The sequence below is a fragment of the Rhincodon typus genome, chromosome 49 (genome assembly GCF_021869965.1).
Source record: "Rhincodon typus isolate 14 chromosome 49, sRhiTyp1.1, whole genome shotgun sequence".
Lineage (NCBI taxonomy): Eukaryota > Metazoa > Chordata > Chondrichthyes > Orectolobiformes > Rhincodontidae > Rhincodon > Rhincodon typus.
Genome location: NC_063380.1, coordinates 2,057,624 through 2,078,338, shown reverse-complemented (window position 1 = coordinate 2,078,338; position 20,715 = coordinate 2,057,624).

The window sequence follows — 20,715 nt, the reverse complement described above, 5'->3', positions numbered from 1 at the left end:
CCTGGGAGAGTGTTCAGAAGCTTTTTTTTTACACAGTGGGTGGGTCGTGTGTGGAATTAACTCTACTGTTCTAACATTACAAACAAAGAAACATTCCTCCCATCGGTGAATAGTATAAAACCCAATATAGTCAAAATGTCTGCTTTTGTACGTTGAGAACCGTATTTTTACACAGTGCAGAGCATAGATCTAGAAAGAACTAAGTAAAAATGCGCTAGCAACAAATTTCTTCAGTTGTTTATTGAATAATTAGCTGATGAGCCACAGCCCAAGATAAAGATAAGAAGATAGGTGAGTGAGATCCATCGAATGGAAATCAGAGCTGGGATTGCATTGGCTGAATACCCACTTGTTGGGCCATAACTATACTAATGTGTTTATGTTGATATTATGATTGCTTCAAATTAGGTGAAAAGTAACAACCAGATCTCCAAAAAAAATCAGAATGCTCTAACATGTTCCCCAATCGTGAGAAGTTCATTTATCAGAAATAGTCATGCATAGTGAAGGTCAACACTGCAACAATGCGAGAGACAGGTACTCAACTCATGTTGCAGTTTAGCACGGTTTCCAATTGTGAGTATATTTTAAACTGATGAGGTCTGCCCAGTCTTAAGTGTTTTCAGGCTCCAACTAAATCTCAACACCCAGTGTATTACTTCAAACGGGAATTGTCACGCATGCTGTAAGCTGTTAGCTCAAACGTAAAAGAAAATGAACAACTTCAAATCCCCATAGAGGTCCCAAAAAGTATAAAATTAATGCACTGGCAACGGAACATTTCAGAGTTTAAATCTGAGATATTGACTGCAGTACAATGCAACAGGGCGGCTTCACAGAGAAAATGCACAGCACAGTACGAATTGTCAGGAAAATATATTATATGATCCTTGCTACAGTTGGTGTTCCTGGTAAAAATTTATAAGATGTGAAGCTATTTAATTCTCTCTCTGCAGTAACTTCACATTGTATTTCCTGGTCATACTAATAACGACACTATAACATTTTTATCCCAATCAAATTTCTAGATTTATATGTGCAATGTTACTCTTCTCTTTTATGAAAAAAAGCCTGTCTAGCTCAATTGTTTCCAGCTCACAGTTTGTTTTTGTGCGTACATGTGAAGTTTGGCATTCAGCTTCGTACAGTTAAACCAGATACAAAAAGAGAAAACTTCCTGAGGGTTGGCATAACTAGGAGTTTATCAATGTCAAATTGTACTGAGTGTTGTCAAAAATGGAGTATCACACCTAAGAGCAGTTACTTGTTTTTTTTCTCAGACGAACTATCGTTTCGACTTGCTCTGTGTGTGGATGATTATGTTGAATCCAACAGACATCAGTGACTATGTGCTACTGGATTTCTGTCATTGTTAAATTGTGTTGATTGTGGGACACCTAATCTAGATGCAATGATTTAGTGACTACACTTTCTCATCCTGATTAATCTACTTCCCAGTATATAATTCTAAGTTTATTTGAGGCCACATATACTGCTTTAGTAATGAATCAATATCAACATTGATGATTTGGATTTTTTTTTTTAAATACTGAAGTCTAGAACTTAACAGGATATAAACTGGATATCGAAGTTTTATGAACCTCAATCAATTCCATGTTGCGGCTGTGAATGTAGTTTATATTGACTTTAGTCAGGCAATTGATAAAGTCCCACATGGCAGGTTGGTACAAGAACTAATATCACAGGGGATTCGGGGTGGTCTGGCGAAATGGATAGAAGACTGACTTGGCCATAGAAGACAGAGGGTAGTTGTAGAAGGATGTTTTTTTCAGAATAAAGAACGGTAACTAGAGGTATTTGACAAGGGTCAGTCTTAGGTCCTTTGTTGTTTGTACTATATATAAACGATCTGGAGGACAATGCGTGTGATCTGGTGAGCAAATTTGCTGATGACACGAAGATTGGTGGAATTGCTGATAGTGCCAACGATTGTAAAAGTATGCAACAGCATATAGATAGACTGACGATTTGGGTACAGAAATGGCAGATGGACTTTAGTCTAGACAAATGCGAGATGATGCATTTTGGAGGATCAAATTTAGGTGTGAATTATATTGTAAATGGCAGAACTCTTAGGAAAACTAACATTCAGACGAATCTGGGCGTGCAGGTCCACAGTACCCTGAAAGTGGCAACATGGGTAGCCAGGGTGATTAAGAAGGCATATGGCATCTTGCCTTCATCTCCCGGGACGTGGAGTACAAGAGTTGGCAAACCATGTTGCAGCTGTATAAAACCATTTGTAGGTCGCATCTGGAGTTTTGGTGCAGTTTTACAGTGTGCAGTTTTGGTCACCATACTACCAGAAGGACGTGGAAGGAAGTACATAAAAGATTCATCAGGATATCGCCTGGTCTCCAGGGCATTGCCTATGAGGAAAGGTTAAAAAGACTATGATTGTTTTCACTGGAAAGACGGCGGCTGAGAGGAGACCTGATAGAGATCTACAAAGTTATGAGAGGCATAGATAGGATTGATAGTCAGATGCTTTTTCCCTGGTTTGAAGTTTAAATTACAAGGGGGCACAGGTTCAAGGTGTGAGGGGTAAGTTAAAGGGAGTTGTGCGAGGGAAGTTTTTCATGCAGAGAGTGGCAGCAGCCTGGAATGCGCTACCAGAAGAGGTGGTGGAAGCAGGCACATTGAAAACATTTGAGAGGCACCTAGATGGTACATGAATAGAGAAGGAATAGAGGGATATGGATCGAACAACGGCAGGTTTTTTCAGATTAATTAGGGCATGATGGTCGGCACAGGCTTGGAGGGTCAAAGGGCCTATTCGTGCGCTGTATCTTCTTTTCGTTTGTTCATTTTATTCATTGCTTGACTCTGCCTGCATTGCCGTCTCCCACAGCTTGTCTCAAAGGTGTTTGATCTTTTATTCTCCACGCAGTATCAAAGGAAATCCTCATCTTTCACGACTAAATCAAACTACTTTCTGTATTGATAGATTTATTTTTTATGATTTAATGATGACTAGCATAAGAAATTCAGAATACAGCACTCTGACAGAATTGCCACGTTCTTGTTCAAACCAGATTATAGCTTAGAGGTCTCTACATAAACACCGCAGAGAATTCCCAAACAACATAATCATGGCAACGATTGCTCAATGTTTGTTAATTTATATATCTTTCCTGATCTGAAATCTTGCTTGTACTGGATACCTATGCCTAATCAATGTATCCTCATTCATTTCGGCTGCTTTGAAAATCACAAATCCGACTAAGATTCCATAAATGTCATTGACTGTTCTATATGAATTAATGAAACCATGTTGATGAAATAATGCTTCTGGAGAAGTTTATTTTGACCACATCTACACCATCACATTAAACACATTTTCTTAAACCTAAATTATTTTTAAAAGTTATCCACTGGATAGGCGAGTATTATTAAATTAGAGACAGTGCAGATAACATTTACAATCAGTTTGCCAGGACAAATAACAAGGAGAGGCTGCATAGGCTACGATATTTTTCACTGGAGTGTAGGAGTTTGAAAGGTGACATTATAGAGGTTTATAAAGTCATGAGGAGCACTGCTATGGTGAATAACAAATGTCCTTTTTTTTCCAACGAAAGGAGAGTTCAAAACTAGAGGGCTTAATTTTAAGGTGGAAGGAGAAAGTTTTAAATAGGATGTGAGGGGCAACTTTTTTTTACAGCGAGGGTGGTTCATACGTGAAACTAACTGCCAGAAAAAGTGGTAGATGCAAGTACTTACGATATTTAACAGACATTTAGACAGAAATGTGAATAGGAAAAGTTTAGAGGCATATTTGGGATTATTTTAGTTTGGGAAATTTTGTCTACAGGGACGAATTGGACCAAAGGGTTGTTTTCCCTCCTACTTGACTCTATGACTATAAATGGGATTAAGTCACACCACAAACTCGTTTCCACGAGTCAATTACTAGATCCTTTGAACAATTTCTACACTGCAAAACGTTTTCCTACCTACTCATTTATTGGTGTTGTCAGTCATTAGCACTATTCCTCAAATCATCAGGGACCTTGAGTCTCTGTATGGAGTGTACGCATTCTCCCCATGTCTGTTTTGGATTCTGCCAGGTGCTGCGGTTTCCTCCCATAGTCCAAAGATGTGCAAGTTAGGTGGAATGGTAATGCTGACTTGCCTTGCAATGTCCAGGTATGCGCAGGCTACGAGGATTAACCATTGGGAATGCGCAAATACAGGAATGGATCTGTTTTGGGATCTCCATGTAGCGTAATGTAGATGAAAGTGGGGCGCTGGGTGGGACTGTCTTTGTAGTGTTGGTGTAGACTCGATGGACTGAATGGTCTAACATAAACAAAGAACAAAAGAAAAGTACAGCACAGGAGCAGCCCCTTCACTCCTCCATGCCTGTGCCGATCCTCATTCCCCAAGTAAACAAAAAAACTTCTCACCTTATGTGGTGGCTACCCCTCTATTCCTTCTTTTAAAATATAACCATCCAGATGTCTCTTCAATGTCGCCAACGTACCTAATTTCAACACCACTTCTAGCAGGGCGTTCTAAGCTCCGACCACTCTGTGTGAAAAGTGTGCCTCGAATATCCCCCTGAAACTTTCCCTCTCTCACCTGGAACCGGTGTCCCCTTGTAATTGAAGCTTTAACAGCCTCTATGCATCTCTTAATTTTGTATAACTGTAACAGATCTAGTCTCAGCGGCGGTCTTCCCAGTGAAAACAATCCTCGTCTTGTTTATCTTTCCTCATAGCCAACGCCCTCAAGACAGGGCAACATCCTCATGAACCTTTTCTGCACTCTATCCAAAGCTCCCACAACATTCTGGTAGCGTGTGATCAAAATTGCACTCAATGTTCCAAGTGAGGCCTTACACGGATTTTATATATTTGCAACATGGTATCCCAGCTCTCCAAAGATCCTGCGTCCTTCTGGTAGCATGTGATCAAAATTGCACTCAGTATTCCAAATGAGGCCTTAGAAGGGTTTTATATAGCTGCAACATAGCATGCCAGCTCTTGTACTTCATGCCCCAGCCGATGAAGGCAACCATGCCATATGCCTGCTTGATCACCTTGGCCCCCTGTGTTGCCACTTTTATGGAACTGTGGACCCCATGCCCAGATCCGTCTCTAAGATAATTTTCATAGTTTTTTTGCCATTTACAGTATAATTTACACTTAAATGTGATCCTCCAAAATCCATCACTTCCCATTTTTCTCGCTTAAATTCCATATGCTTCTGCACTCTTGGTATTCTGTGAAAATATAAAATATAAATGTTCTGACGTTTATGCTGCTGAAATCTTCAAAATAAATCCCAGTTCTGTACATTAAGAAAACTCCAAACAGCAGTGCCATGTTATCGGACATAAGATGTCCCCAAAGAATATGAAAACAATGGTGGCTGGGCAATTTCCCATACTATCAATGAAGAGAGCAATACTACTATTCTTTGGATTGAGACCAGAAATTTGTACGGAATTTTAACAGAGTGGTTGCTGCGCTGACAGGCTTATTGAAGAAGTGAAGAAACTTTCATTGAATGGTAAACTGTAAGAAGACATTTGACAGCCTGAAAGCTGTGCTAAGGACTGACCCAATTAGCTTACCTAATTATGCAAAGCCATTCAAGGTGATTATCGATGCGAGTGATGTGGGTTTTGGTACTGTGCTGTTGCAAGAATACGACGAGAAGGTAGAAAGTTCTTTCTGGTAGTCATTTTTAACAGCAACATTTCACGAGAAGGAGACGCTGAGTTTGATGTTAGCATTACAACATTTCAACTTTTATATTGCCAGTAATGTGTCTGAGACAATTGTATAAACTGACCATAACTCATTGAAGTTTTTTGGAGAAAGTTCAGAACAATAATTACAGACTGTTTTGACTGGAGCTTTTTTATAGCAGCTATTCAAGTTGAAATCAATACACTTTGCAGGACTAGCAAACGTTATTCGAAGAGTTGTCACGACTTGAATGAAGAAAGAACGAGGTATTAGGTGGCAGGAGTAAACAGACTGAAATCGGATGCAGTAATGAATGTTTCCATATTAATATAATGCGTATGTACGGTAGTATCCTAATAGATTAAGACTGAAGGGTTTAAAATGAAGCCATCGTTGTATATTGATGTTTTCACTTTAAAACTGTTCAAACAGTTTAACGTTGGAAGAGGAGTCGACATTGCTACCGGCTTGGGTTTTCCTTTTTTTTAACTGTAGTACACAAAAATGTGCGAGTACCAGAAGGATTGATAGCTTCAATAAATGATTCCTGACCAGCTTTATCTGCAATTTTTCTTTTTGTTGTTCCGTCCTGCACTAAGAATTTGAGTTTGAACGTACCATTTTCCCATGGGGCATGTTTATGTGAAGTTACTATATTGGAACAGTGAATTAGTTAAGTTGCTGTATCGAGCATTCGGTTAAGTTTTCCAGTAGCTAATTTATTCTAAATTCTGTTTTCTTTTGTTTGTGCTTTAACTTTAGTTTTCAAACAGTGTTAGGCTTAATGCCAAATGGTTTAAGCAGTTGGAACACACCTGGGACAACCACTTCACGCCTACATTTAGAATTAGAAAATGTTGTGATCCAAGTTACCTTCTTAAAATATTTTGAGGCATCTGGCCTGGTCCATAAGATCGTACTGTTCTATCCGCTCCCCCCTGAATCTTCTCTGCGCCTGAACAAACAACCCGAGCTTTTCCAGCCTCTCTTCATCATTGAAACTCTCCATCCCAGTGAATCTCCTCTGCTCCTCAAACTCCAGTACAAATACTTTCTTCTCCCAGTGCCGTGATCAAAACAAACCAAATGCCCCGGACTTGAATATACTGCACCTGGCTTGCGGGGGGAGCGGGAGGATGTTAGTACTATATCCATCAGAGCACTGGAGCACACCAATTGAGTGTACATTTTCCATGATGAGGTGGCCCATTATCTGTTCTTGTACTGTTATTTTAACAAGTCAAGATCTCGGGTGGAGGGCGGGATGTGGTGATCATTGCCCAGAATATAAGAAATTATTCACCACATTAGAGTCTCCGAGGCCGCTGAATAGAGCTCCTGTGTTCCCGCAACCTCGCTGGGAATTTGCAGAGCTGGGTGGGACATAATGAAAGCTCTATTTTTGGTCTCAACGACACGAGTGCTCGTGGTGGTGATTGCTGGCACCTGGAGACTGTTGATCGGCACCTAGCGGCAGGTGTGTACATCCATCAGTAACTAATGTGAGAGACTTTCACAGAGGAAAGGCAGCATTTACCGTTTCCAGACCGTCCTGCAGCTGACCTAGATCCTGCTTGGTTTGGCGATTAACATTGCAAAGAGAGAAGTTGAGGAAGGCATAAGAGAGAAAGAAAGAGGGCGAAATAAAAGTCACGTGAGTAGTGAGCCAGTGTGAGAGCAGTGAATTTGAGATTGTGAGACGAACGATAGGATGTGAAAAGGAGGTGTTAGATTAAAAAAAATGATTGAGAGTAGTGAGGCACGGTGAGAGTAAATAAAAGTGTTAGAGAGAGAGAAATTCGAGATACGGAGAATAATTAAGGGAGAGACAGAGATAGAAAAGTAAAAACGATGGAGAGAAAATAAGCCCTGTGACAACGGAGAAAGAGAGAGAAAGACTTGTTGTGAATTGTTTTGGTGGTAATATCAGCGGACGTGTTTGATTATAGGTCTTCTCTAAAATTCTACATTCCTCTACCATTGTCAGGATCCATGTTTTTTACAATCATCTCTGAACAGTTTTAATAGCTGAACAGTTTCACAATAAGAAGGATGGAAATTCCTTCAGTTGGGGGAGGGGGCAACAAGATGCGGCGAGATCAGAGGACTGGCGATGAGAGAGATGGGCATCCCACAGATTAGCGCCCTCGAAAACCACAGTACCAATGTCTTTACTCATTCTTTCATTCCTGTGACGTTCGCTCTGCTGGCTGGGTCAGCATGTATTGCCTATTTCCCGTTTGAGAATATGGTGGTGAGCTGAAATCTTGAACTACTGCAGTCCGTGTGCCGTTGGTAGACCCACAAATCTCTTCACGAGGGAGTTCCCCAATTTTGAAACAGCAAGAGTGAAGGAAAGATAATATGTTTCCAAATAAGGAAGGTGAGCGAGTTTAAGGGGAACTTGCAAGGACTAGGGTTCTCATGCATCTGCTCACACTGCCTTTGTAGATGGTCGTGATTTGGGGTTTGGAAGGTAATCTAAAGGAATATTTGTTGTGTTTCTGAGGTTCATCTTGTAGATAGTACACACCGTTGCTACTGAGTATCTGTGCTGGAGGGAATGACTGTTTGTGTATGTGATGCCAGTCAAGAAGCTACTTCGTCCTGAACGGTGTTGAGTTTCTTTAGCACTGTTGGAACTGCTCCAATATAGGTAATTATGGAGTTGCAGATTTGTATTGGTTTCTATGAAATCCCCCTGCCCTTTATTTTTCTAAATTCTACTGGATATGGTTATTAACCATATGATCTAACCTTACAATTATTCAGAAAAGCACAGTTTGATTAGAAATAGTCAGCATAGCTTTGTGAAGGGCAGGTCAAGCCTCACAAGCCTTATTGAATTCTTTGAGGATGTGACAAACACATTGATGAAGACCGAGCAGTAGATGTGGGGTATATGGATTTTAGCAAGGCATTTGATAAGGTTCCCCATGGTAGTCTCATTCAGAAAGTAAGGAGGCACGGGATTCATGGAAATTTGGCTGTCTGGGTACAGAATTGGCTGTCCAATAGAAGACAGAGGGTGGTACTAGATGGAAAGTATTCAGCCTGGGCTCGGTGACGAATGGTGTTACGCATGGATTTGTTGTGGGACCTCTGATCTTTGTGGTCTTTATAGATGATTCGGATGAGGAAGTGGAAGGGTGGGTTAGTAAGTTTGCCGATGACACGAAGGTTTCTGGAGTTGTAGATAGTGTGGAGAGCTGTTGTGGGTTGCAACAGGACATTGGCAGGATGCAGAGCTGGGCAAAGAAGTGGCAGATGGCATTCAACCCGAAAAAGTGTGAAGTGATTCATTTTGGAAAGTCGAATTTGAATGCAGAATACAGGGTTAATGGCAGGATTCTTGACAGTGTGGAGGAACAGAGGGATGTTGGGGTCCATGTCGATAGATCCCTCAAAGTTGCTACCAAGTTGATAGAGTTATTTAGAAGGTGTATGGTGTGTTTGCTTTCTTTGGCAGGGGATTTGAGTTTAAGAGCAGCGAGGTTATGCTGCAGCCCAATAAACGCTGGTTAGACCACACTTGGAATATTGCGTTCAGTTCTGGTCGCCTCATTATAGGAAGGATGTGGAAGCTTTAGAGTGGATGTAGAGGAGATTTACCAGTATGCTGCCTGGGCTGGAGGGCAGGTCTTATGAGGAAAGGTGGAGGGAGCTAGGGATTTTCTCATTGGAGTGAAGAAGGATGAGAAGTGACTTGATAGATATGTACAAGATGATGAGTGGCATAGATAGAATAGATAACCAGAGACTAGTTTCCCAGGGCAGAAATGACTGTCACGAGGGGGCATAATTTTAAGATAAATGGAAGAAGGTATAGGGGAGATGTCAGAGGTAGGTTATTTAAACAGCGAGTGGTGGGTGCATGGAATGTGCTACCAGTGGTTGTAGTGGAGTCTGATTCATTAGAGACATTTAAGCGACTCTTGGCACATGGATGATAATAAAATGTAAGGTATGCAGAGTAGTTTGATCTTAGAGTAGCACAATAGGTCGACACAACATTGTGAGCCGAAGGGCCTGTACTATGCTGTGCTGTTCTATGTTATATGTTCTTAACCGATCTAGACTGTTATCATATATCAATCCTGTCATCTCTGGAATCAGTTTGGTAAACCTTTGTTGCCTTTAGTCCATGGCTAGAACATCTTTCCTCAGATAAGGAGACAGAAACTGCTCGCATTACTCCAGATGTGATCTCACCAAAGCTCTGTACAATTGCAGCAAGACATCCCTACTTCTGTCCACGAATCCTCTGAATATGAAGACTAAGATACCGCGCACAGGAGCATCTCTGTGGGCGTTCCTCAAAGTAGTGTCCTCGGCCCAACCTTCTTCAGCTGCTTCATGAATGATTTTCCCTCCATTATAAAGTCAGATTTGGGATGTTTGCTGATGATTGCACAATGTTTAGCAATAATTGCGACTCTTCAGATAATGAAAAAGTCCATGTCTAAAAGTTGCAAACTTGGACAGTATTCAGGCTTGTTCTGAAAACTGGTTAGTAACATTCACTTCACACAAATGTCAGACAATGATTATGTCTAATATGGTGGAATTTAAACATTGCCCGTTGATGGTCAATAGCATTATCATCATTGACTCCACATTATAATTATCCTGAGCATTACAATTGAAAGAGAATCTAACAATCACCCTTGATATTCAACGGCATTATCATCACTGAATGAACATCGAGTAACTCACCTGCTGACTTCAAAACCCCTTTCCAAAGTCTGTCCACCATTGTCAAGGGAGAAGTCGGTAGCGTAATGGAACACACTCCACTTGCCTGGAAGCAAGCAGTCACTAAAGAAATGCAGCACCATTCAGGGCAAAGCACTCCCATGCAGGAGAGACCACGCCTCCCATTCAGTCCCTCCATCACTGGCACCTGGTAGCAGCAGAGTGTGCCATATGCAAGACAAACTGCATAGACTCGCCATGGCTTCTCTGACAGCACTTCAATCTTTGTAGTTACTTTTACTACAATATATCAGGGGGTTGTTGCCAATTCTCAAAGCCTCCAAATCCATTGACTTCGGGTTTTCCAGGGCTCCTTGAGCCCACACGTGGTCAAACGCTTCCTTGCATTGAGGGGGCATTCATTATATCCTCCTATCTTGAGTTCAACTTCTTTGTGTGCATTTGAACCAAGGAAGGAAGGAGAGACAGAGAATTTAATTGGACTGCTATCTGATGAAAGAACTTGCCAAGCACTCATCAAGTGAACAGAAGTCACGATCTCTGACTTGAACACAGATTGGCAGAGCTGCCTTCGCTTTGTGTTTACACGTAATCTAACTCAGGAGCAGTCTCCCCACTTCACTTCTGATGCTTAATAATTTAAACTAACGATACTTGCTAACTCTGCGTTTGTGAGTCTGCACATCTCCCGACAGAATGAGTGCGAGCTATTGTGTTACATTGAGGGATAGCTCATTCCTTACACTTGTGGTAACATGTTTCAGAATGAATTGAGTGGTAACAGGGCAGTTCGATTTCAGAGCGAAATTTTTAACAAAGCAACAATGACTAAAATACAGAAATATTTAACCATCTGGGTAGCTGGTTAAAGCAGTGAGAGAGAAAGGGGGCGGGGGGGAGTGAGGTAGAGACATGGAAAGAAAGCACGAGAGGATGAGGAGTTCATAAGAGTTTAAGAAATAGGAACGGGAGTAGGCCGTTTAATAGGGTCATGGCTGATCCGAAATTCATCATGTACACATTCTTTCCCTTCTCACGTATCTCTTGATTTCCCAATTGATCAAGAATCTAGCTCTCTCATTCTTAAATATATACAGGGATTCTCCCCCACCTCCACACTCCTCTGTTGCAAAGAGTTCCAAAGGCCAATGAAGTTCTGAGAGTCGAAATTCCTCTTATTTCAGCCTTCAATTCCTGTCCTTTTATTCTGAGACTATGTCCTCTAGTCTTGGACCTTCCGACGAAGGGAAAAATCGTCTGAACATTTACCCCTGTCATAGAATCGTACAGTGTGTAAACAGGCCATTCGGCCCATCAAGTCCACACTGTTTCTCCGAAGACCATCCCAACTAGGCTCACCCACGCCACGCTATCCCTGTAACCTTGCATTTCCCATGTCTAATCCAACTCATCTAGACATCTCTGGACACTATGGGCAATTTGAAATGGTCAATCCAACTGACCTGCACATCTTTGTACTGTGAGAACAAACCAGACCACACGGAGGAAACCAACACAGACACCGGCAGAATGTAAAAATCTACATCAGTCACCCGAAGCTGTAATTGAATTCCCTGGTGCGATGAGTCAGTGGTATTACACACTGAATCACCGTGCCACTGCCTGTCAAGCTCCTTAAGAATCCTTTAAGTGTTAACCAGATCACTTATTATTATTCTAAACTCCATTGAGTAGAGTCCCAATTTGTTTAGCCTTTGCTCTTAAGAGGTGAGAAGAACAAGTTGGGAAGGAGTGTGGAAGATGAACTGAACAGTCAGAGACACTTGGAAAAGTATTGGAGAGATAGATGGTGAGAAAGCGGCAAAAAAAGAGGGAATGAGAAAAGAGTGTGAAGTGTGTGCGCAGAGAAGTCGGTGGGAGTCTAATGAATGAAAAGAAATTTATGTAACAGTCAGAGCTGCAAGATGGCCCAGAGGATTTTTCACACAATTGAATTGTTGTCACTGATGCAAATCCTGAAAAAGTCAATGGGTGACTGGATCGGCTGTATTTTTGGTGATGTTGTTTAAAGGATATTGTATCTATTCCTGTTTATCAGGGACAACTCGCCAACTCCTTTTCTACTAGACCCCCGACAACAGGTTAAAAGGAGATTCAATAATCAGGAGAAACTCACTGGACAGAATCTGCAAGTGATCTATATTTGCATTGTGCGGAACTTCTCGAGTGTTGTCAGAGCCGCACCCATTCAGACAACTGGGGAGTTTTCTGTCATACTCCTGACTTGTGCCTTGGCGATAATGTGCAGGCCTTGGCGACAGGTGGTTTTGTTTAGCGGATGTAATGACGTGATGTAATTACTCGCTGCAGGATTCCCAGCCAATAACCTGCTCTTGTAGCCATAGCATTGTGTGCATCATTGTACGTGCGTTTGTTAGAGACTGAGAAATAAAGAATATTTATGTGTCAGAGGGAGAAGGAATGTGTGCGTGAGGGGGAAAATGCGTATGTGGATGCGTTTGTCAGTGGAAGAGATTGTGTGCCTGACTTTGAGGTTGTACTTGTGTGAGATTGTGCATGTGATTGAGCCTGAGTGCAAGTCAGATTGTGTCTGTGTGTGTGCTTGTGTGCGTGTGTGTGTGTGTGTGTGTGTGTGTGTGTGTGTGTGTGTGTGCTGTATCCATAATTAAATGTGTGATAATTTACCTCGCAAACTCTGAGTCCATATAAATGTCAGTGGTATGCTAGCCTGCTCACTATGACTGGGAGCAGCGAGCCAATGATCTGGTAATCTCTGATTTTGCTTCTTGCTGCCTTGGTGCTGCTGCAGTCCATCACAGCTGACAAAGAAGTGAGAAGTGGAATATGTTCTGCCAGATCAGTGCAAATAGCAGAGAATACTCTGTAGAAACAAATTACATGTGGGGGCAGGGGGAACAGAGTCAGCCATTCGCCAGTTCAACCTGTGCTACCATTTATTTGGATAATGGCTGCTATGAGTTTGGTACTGGAACATCTCATGTTGGTTCTAAAAGAGGAAAATCCCATCACAATCAAAACCTTCCAAGCTCCCCTTTCATCATTCACAATATGTTCATTTGTTTTAAGATGATGCAAAGCATGACACGACACGGAGTTCAAATAATTGGTATAGTGTGCAGAAAGTAAGAGTGAGGAAAGCCAACTCCATGAACTGAAGGGTTAGGCTGTCGAGTGCCTTGCCTAGGGGGAATTGCGGGAGTGTTGGACGCATGTTCAATCGAAGACTCTGTGAAGTGTTCTTTTTAAAAGGAATGAAGAGGAGTCAGCAGAATGACTTTGGGAGAACTGTCCTCTTGGATAGCTGGCAAGGAAATGATGGATGGAACAGGCTGTTTCTGTAATTCAGATGGTTCCGTGGCTTGACACTGCCATTAAATCTTCTTGTTATCTGTGTTCAAATTTTTATTTCCCCTAGAGAGACAGCTGTAAACCTTAGCTTTATAAGATCATAAGACGTAGGGGTCGAAGTAGGCTCCAGCATTAAATAATATCATGCCTAACCTGATCATCCTCAATTTCATTCACGGGACTTTTCCACAGAAGAGATGATTCCCTTCCTGATTAAAAATCTCCCTATCTGAGACCCTTGAACATACTGAATAACTCAGCTTCGACAGCCCTCTGCAGAAAAGAATTCAACAGATTCACACCTCTCGGACAAAAAGACAAAATAATTCTCCTCATCTCTGTCATCAATGGATGACCCCTTATTCTGAGTTATTACCATCTTGGCCCAGGGAAAAGAAGCTCGTTGCATATCCCCTATAAACTCCCGCTGTGAATCTTGTATATTTCACTAAGGTCTCCATTATTCTGAAACACTATCACACCAAGGAACTATCTTTATCACCTCATATTTCCCATCCACATGCCGCTGCCTGGAAAGAACATGAGTCAAATGTGAACTGTGGTTGCAATTCCCTTCAGACTTCTGAATCGTCCATCCCAGCTGCTCCGCCTGAAATCCATGTAAAGATGTCTCCACTCCTTCAGTTCTGGCCTTATATATCTTGTAACATTTTAACCAATCTTCTATTGGTAGGATGAGCCATCAGCTATGCTGGTCTAAAAATTGGGAATTCCCTGCTGTCCAACTCTCTGTCTCTATCTCTCTCTGTAACTCTCACTCTCTCTCTCACTCTATCTCTCTCTCTGCCCATCCCTGACCTTCTGCCTCTGTCTCTTACTCTCTCTCTGTTTCTCTCAGCTCCATCCCTGTCCCTCTCGCTCTGCTTCATTCTATATTTCTGTCTCTATGTATCACTATCTCTGTCTCTACATCTCTGTTTCTGTCTCTTTCTGTTTTACTTTACCTCTATCTCCAGCTCCAGATGTTTCCCATCACTATTTCTCTGTCTTTACCTTTCATTTTGTCTTACTCTGTACGTCTTTCCCTACTGCTCTCTAACTCTGTCTATCTCTCTGTCCTTCTCTACCTGTGTCTCTCGCTCTGCCTCTTTTTTTTATCGAATCTGCTCTCTCTTTGACTCTTGCTGTCGTTCTCTCTCTCTGCCCCTGCTACTCTCTCTCTGTTTTATTCTGTCTCCATCTACAACTCAAGGTCTACGCGTGTCTCTACCTCTCTTTGTCTCCCACGCTTTGTCTCTCCTTATTTCTCTCTCTGTTGCTCTCTATCTCTGTCTCTGTCTGTCTCTTCCTCTCAGCCTATCACTCTCTCTCTGTCTATCATTTGTGTTCACCTTCCTCTGTGTGTGTGTGTGTGTGTGTGTGTGTGTGTGTGTGTGTGTGTGTGTCTACCTTTAAGAAATTCCTTGAAACAAATCAAATTTGAGCCAATTCCTGAACACCTGTCCCATGAGCTGCTCATGTGCCTCATTAACACTTTTTTCCAGAATCATGTGAGACGCCATGAGACATTGATTGACATTTCTGGCTCAATATAAGCTTCACTGTTCTCTTAGAATTCTGATCGCAACAATTATACCTCGCTCGGAGAAATGTGCAAACTTCTGAATTCCAAATTGAATTGGTTCCAGCTTGTAGTCATATGGTAAAAGTAAGGGACCAGACTAAAACTTGCCTTGATAAGACGAAGGTTTTGCATTGTTTACGTTGTACATCCATCGAATCCTGACAATGAACGCATTCAAAATAGGCTGCAAGTGTGTGATCATTAAAAAAAACACACAGGAACATTTTATTTACGCACAAATAAAGGAAAATGACTATTTTACACAGCACAAGCATTCTTGTTAAGGTGTGCTTACAAAGATTAGAAAGTTTCATCCTTTAATAGCAGCAATAACCTGATAGATTATCACAACTCAGCGAAATGTCATACCTGTCTCCACAATAAAATTTCCTCCTCAGCTGACATGTTGGTTTCCCTTTGGTTTAACAGTGCATCTCCGGTTAATATATCAGTCCTGAGACCCTCATAAAAAACTGCCAATGCTGCTGACTTATCCCTTAACTTGGGCATTTGAAAATAATATTTTCAGAAAACATTTGATAAGTTGTCCCACATTATTCGACTTAATAAGTTCAGAGATCATCGAGGATTGGCTAACTTATAAAGAGTAGAGAGTTGAAACAATGGGACATTTTCAGCATTGCAGCCTGTGGAATGCCACAGTGGTCAGTGCTGGAGCTACAATGATTTTCAGTTTATACTAATGATTTAAACGATAAAGTGAATGTAACGTAACCACGTTTGTGAATGACACAAAAACTAGGCAGGCAGACAGGGGATGAGGATCATCCAAAGAGTCTGCAGAGAGATATCGAACGATTACGAGACTGTGGAATAATGGCAGATAGAATATAATGTGGGAAAATGTGATGTTATACATTTTGGCAGGACGAATAGAAGAGCTGAATGTTATTTAAATGGAGAAAGACTGCAGAAAGTGAAAGAACAGAGGAGTTTAGGAGTCTTCGCTCATGAGTTCCCAAAATCTAATATTCAAATGTAATTTTTTATGGATCAGAACAGACCTCCTCAAAGTATTTCAAGATGGAATCAGAGACACTAACTTTATCTTGTTTTAAAGTTAGATGTGAAGTCGGTGTCCCAGGTGTAATGCAACTCCTCAAACAACTCGGCGTTAAGCAAAGCAATTTATTTAAAAACTATAGTTAAAACACAAATGAAAGAAACAGGAATTTAGAATAACTTAAATGTTGCAAAATTTAACTGAATACTAGTTACCGTAACTTTATTTATAAAGATTTCCAACATGGTAACATTCCATAAACACAACCCTTGGCAAAAAGGTAAATTCAAAGCCAGATTCTTACATAAAATATAACAAGGTGTAGAGCTGGATGAACACAGCAGGCCAAGCAGCATCAGAGGAGCAGGAAAGCTGACGTTTCGGGTCTAGTCCCTTCTTCAGAAATGTAGACTGCAGTCCATTGGGGATGATCCAGTTCCGTAAACAGGTACTAAGAAAGGCAATGTGGCTGTAGTACCTGGTTTGGTTCAGGACGTGGTCGAGCAATTTCAGGGCCAAAGAGATTACAGAAGGGTTGCAGTGGGAGAGAGATCCACTGAGGTCTTTCCAGAGAGAGGAGGGTAACTTCCTCAAGGTAGGCATCCTTAGAAGAGGCTTTGCAGTGGGGTTAAAATTGTTACAGAGATAGTAGGAACTGCCGATGCTGGAGAATCTGATATAACAAGGTATAGAGCTGGATGAACACAGCAGGACAAGCAGCATTAGAGGAGCAGGAAAGCTGACGTTTCGGGTCTAGACCCTTCTTCAGAAATCATGTGCAATTAATGCCTGGCAAGACTGAGAATTAACGTGAGATAGAAGCATTTGAAAGAACATGTAAGATTGCATCAATTTTCAGGCAAAGACCTCAATTACCCCTTGCCTGATAGACCAAATGTAACTCAGCAGAATGATAGAGAAGTGAAATTCATGCGTGATACATTTCGAAAGTATTTTGATAAGTTGAGCTTAGATGGCGGCAAAGCAAGACAGTCCAGCTGAAGCTTTTCTGCTCCGCCTGTTGTTTTTTATTTCTTTTTCATTTTTTACTCTTCTTTGTTTTCCCCTTTCTGTGTTGTAGAATGCAGGAGTAGGCAACTCCCGGAGGTGAATCCTGGAGTAGCGGGCAATGTGGGGAACCAGTCACGGAACATTGGCTGGCATGTAGACCCAGTCCTGTACCTGCAGTCAGCATGTGGGGAGCAGTCCCAGAGCAGCAGCCAGCTGAGGAAGCAGTCCTGGAGCAGCAGCCCTTGCTTTGAGAAAGTCCTGTAATAGCGGCCAGCACTGGGAAACAGTCCCAGATTGGTAGCCAGTGCGGGGAGAAGTATCGGAGCAGCCGCCTGTATGAAAGTGCAGTCTCGGAGCAGCTGCCTGTGCAGGGGGTGAATCCCTGGCTAGCCCAGTGGGGGGCTTTCAGTCCCAGAAGGAACCTAACTTAGAGCAGCTGAGAGCCAGTCTGGAGCCGATTGGAGGCTTGCAGCAGAACGGGTACTATTGGTGGACTGGGGCCTATCCCGGGCGATCACACCACATGTGGAAGACTCTGCACTGAGCTGTTTCAACGTAATACTATTTGAAATTTGTTTCCATAACTGCAAGTTCAATCCTTTAACTATGTCTTATTTCTAACTTGTTCTTCAATCACTGTGAAGTAATGCAACTACTCTTTTTTATTCCTTTTTTGTACATAAGCTTTTTACCTAGGTACTTGTACCTAAGATGGCGCCATTGCAGGCGACGTTGTAAAACTTATTTCTACCCTCCGTACTTCTTGTACTTGAGTACATATGACAATAAAGGACATTCTATTCTATTCGAATATCATTTACATCAAACCTAATGCACAAAGAATATTAATAGATTACATTTAATTCTGTATTCTGGTACAAATATGAATCACAACAGAATCTACGGTTCACTTAAAGTAGCCTCTAGAACAGACTGGAAGGATCCAATTAATGTATGGATGTTTGATTTTCCTTGATTTGATTTATTATTGTCAAGTTAACCTAAGTACAGTGAAAATGTTTGGTTTACGTGCAGTACAGGCAGATCATAATACAGAAAGATTATAGGGCAATTAAACAGAGCAAGAAATACAAAGTGACGGCTGCAAAGAAGGTGCACAAAAAACAAGATTGTTCAAACCTGCAATTAGATTTAAGAAAACTTGTCAGCAACTCTTACAGACTGAGAATTGAGATTTAAAAACTGCAGAACGATTGTAAGAAATTTGAAAATAAGATATGCTGTAGAAAGCTCGCAAAGTTTCACCCTGTATCGGTGCCATCTCAAAACATATTACCGAACTTACTGGAAACAGGATATTACTGGCTGGACGAGCGCTTATTGCCTGTATTCAATTGCCCCCTTCAGAAAGTGTGGTGAGCTGCCTTCTACAACTGCTGCAATCCGCGTGCTTTGGATAGACCCAAAATGCCCTTAGAGAGGAAATGCAAGATGTATATTCTGTGACACTGAGAAAATGGCCGATATGTATCCAAATCAAGATGGTGAGTGGAGTGGAGGTGAACTTGCATCAGGTGGTGTTCTGATGTATCTGCTTCACTTGCTTTTCGAGGTGGAATTGGGATCATGGCTGGATAATTTCTACAGTGAATTTCTACAGTACATGTTGGAGAAGGTGCACCCTTCTGCTACTAATTGTTTGTGGTGGAGCTGCTGGATGTTTCTATTTCAGCGACGGCAACTCCATTGATTGTCTGGGCTATGATTAGATTTTCTCTTATTGGTTATGATCATTGCCTTCACCTACTCTTGCATTTTCCATTTTTTGCAAGATCGTGACAATGAATTATTTTTACTTTGCTGTTATAAATTCTATTGATGTAATCTAGAACTTTTGTTCAGACTCTCTATGTGAATTCCACCTTTTTTTTCATTGTATTGATTAATCTGCTGCAAAAAAATTCGCTCAGTTTCCTGACTCCTGTCCAGTTCTTACATATTCATGTTATTTTGTCATTCCTGGACACCTTTCACAAGACTACCCTTCAACAAAGTCTGCCAAATTTGCTCAAATCCTTTTCCTTTTCTTTCATCTTTTCGTGCAAATTCCAATTGACTCCTCGAAGTTACATAAAATGTTCATGTTCCTTGTTTGCAACTTCCCTCATCTGGTCATCTTCAAAAGCATTAGTCTGTTATCAAAGCCTAGTTTTCGACCAGAATATACTCAATACTTAAAATCCAAATCTCTTCACGGTGGGAACTGCGATTTCTCTAATAACCCGCAAATGAAATGCAATGCAGTTATGTTCATTTATTTAATGTAGTTCCTTGCAATATAATGCTAATGATTTTAATTCTAAACTATTTTCTACCTATTGATGTTGTTAAGACCAACTTTATAGCATTCGTTGATAGAGCAACAAAATTAATAATTTCACGCCTGATATTTGGCTCTAGGTCTAATCAATTATTCATTTCTTGTCTGTCTGTCTTTTCTAGTTAACATTGTTGCTATTGTCCTTCTGTTCTGAGGTGCATGCGTTCTCTCTAAATATATCAATCGGCATCTATTGGGAATGGCAGTTGCTGATCTACTGCTCGTTATGTCTGAACCTACATCAAATGGATTTGTCAAATTTATTTCTGAAATTGATTCCTCTCGTTTACTGCCACGTGCAATCTCATTGGTATCATGATTTCTGCAGCCACAGAGATTTGGGTCTTGTTCCCTGTTGACTTCACTTTTTATAGGTTTGTGGCCATCTTTTGCAAGTTAATAAGTTAAAAGAAAAGCATGGCACAAAGAAAACAGCAGCCGTTTGTTTATCTGGGAGCATTGAGTGCCTTGGGATGTTTTGGTGGTTTCCCTTGGTATTTCAGGCTTGATCCCGAGTATGTTATTAATAATATCCCTTGGTACTGAGTCCAAAAAATACTTCTATATTTCAACTGCATGACAACATTTCTCGTCCTCTCTGTCATGTTGACATCATCGCTCACATTCTTACTGATTGTGTTTCTCAATATCCTAACCATCAGACATGCATGAGCATCCAGTTGAATCTGCAGAAGTGTCCGCGGTGTCTGTGGTGTAGCCTATCCCTCAGCTATTAACAGCCTGCACTGGAAGCAAGTCTCCAAATGAAAAGAACAATGTTTTGCACAGCTACTGTTCAACTGCTCAGAGCTCTGTCATAGGCTCAGACTGTACTTGAGGACTTGACCAAAGATATGAACCTGTCGTGGCAGCACTGAGAACTGTTTCGCTGAAACTGTAAGAAAAGGTGTTCAGGCCATCAGTGATATTATTGCGTGTACTTCCGTATTCCACAAGACAGGAAGGA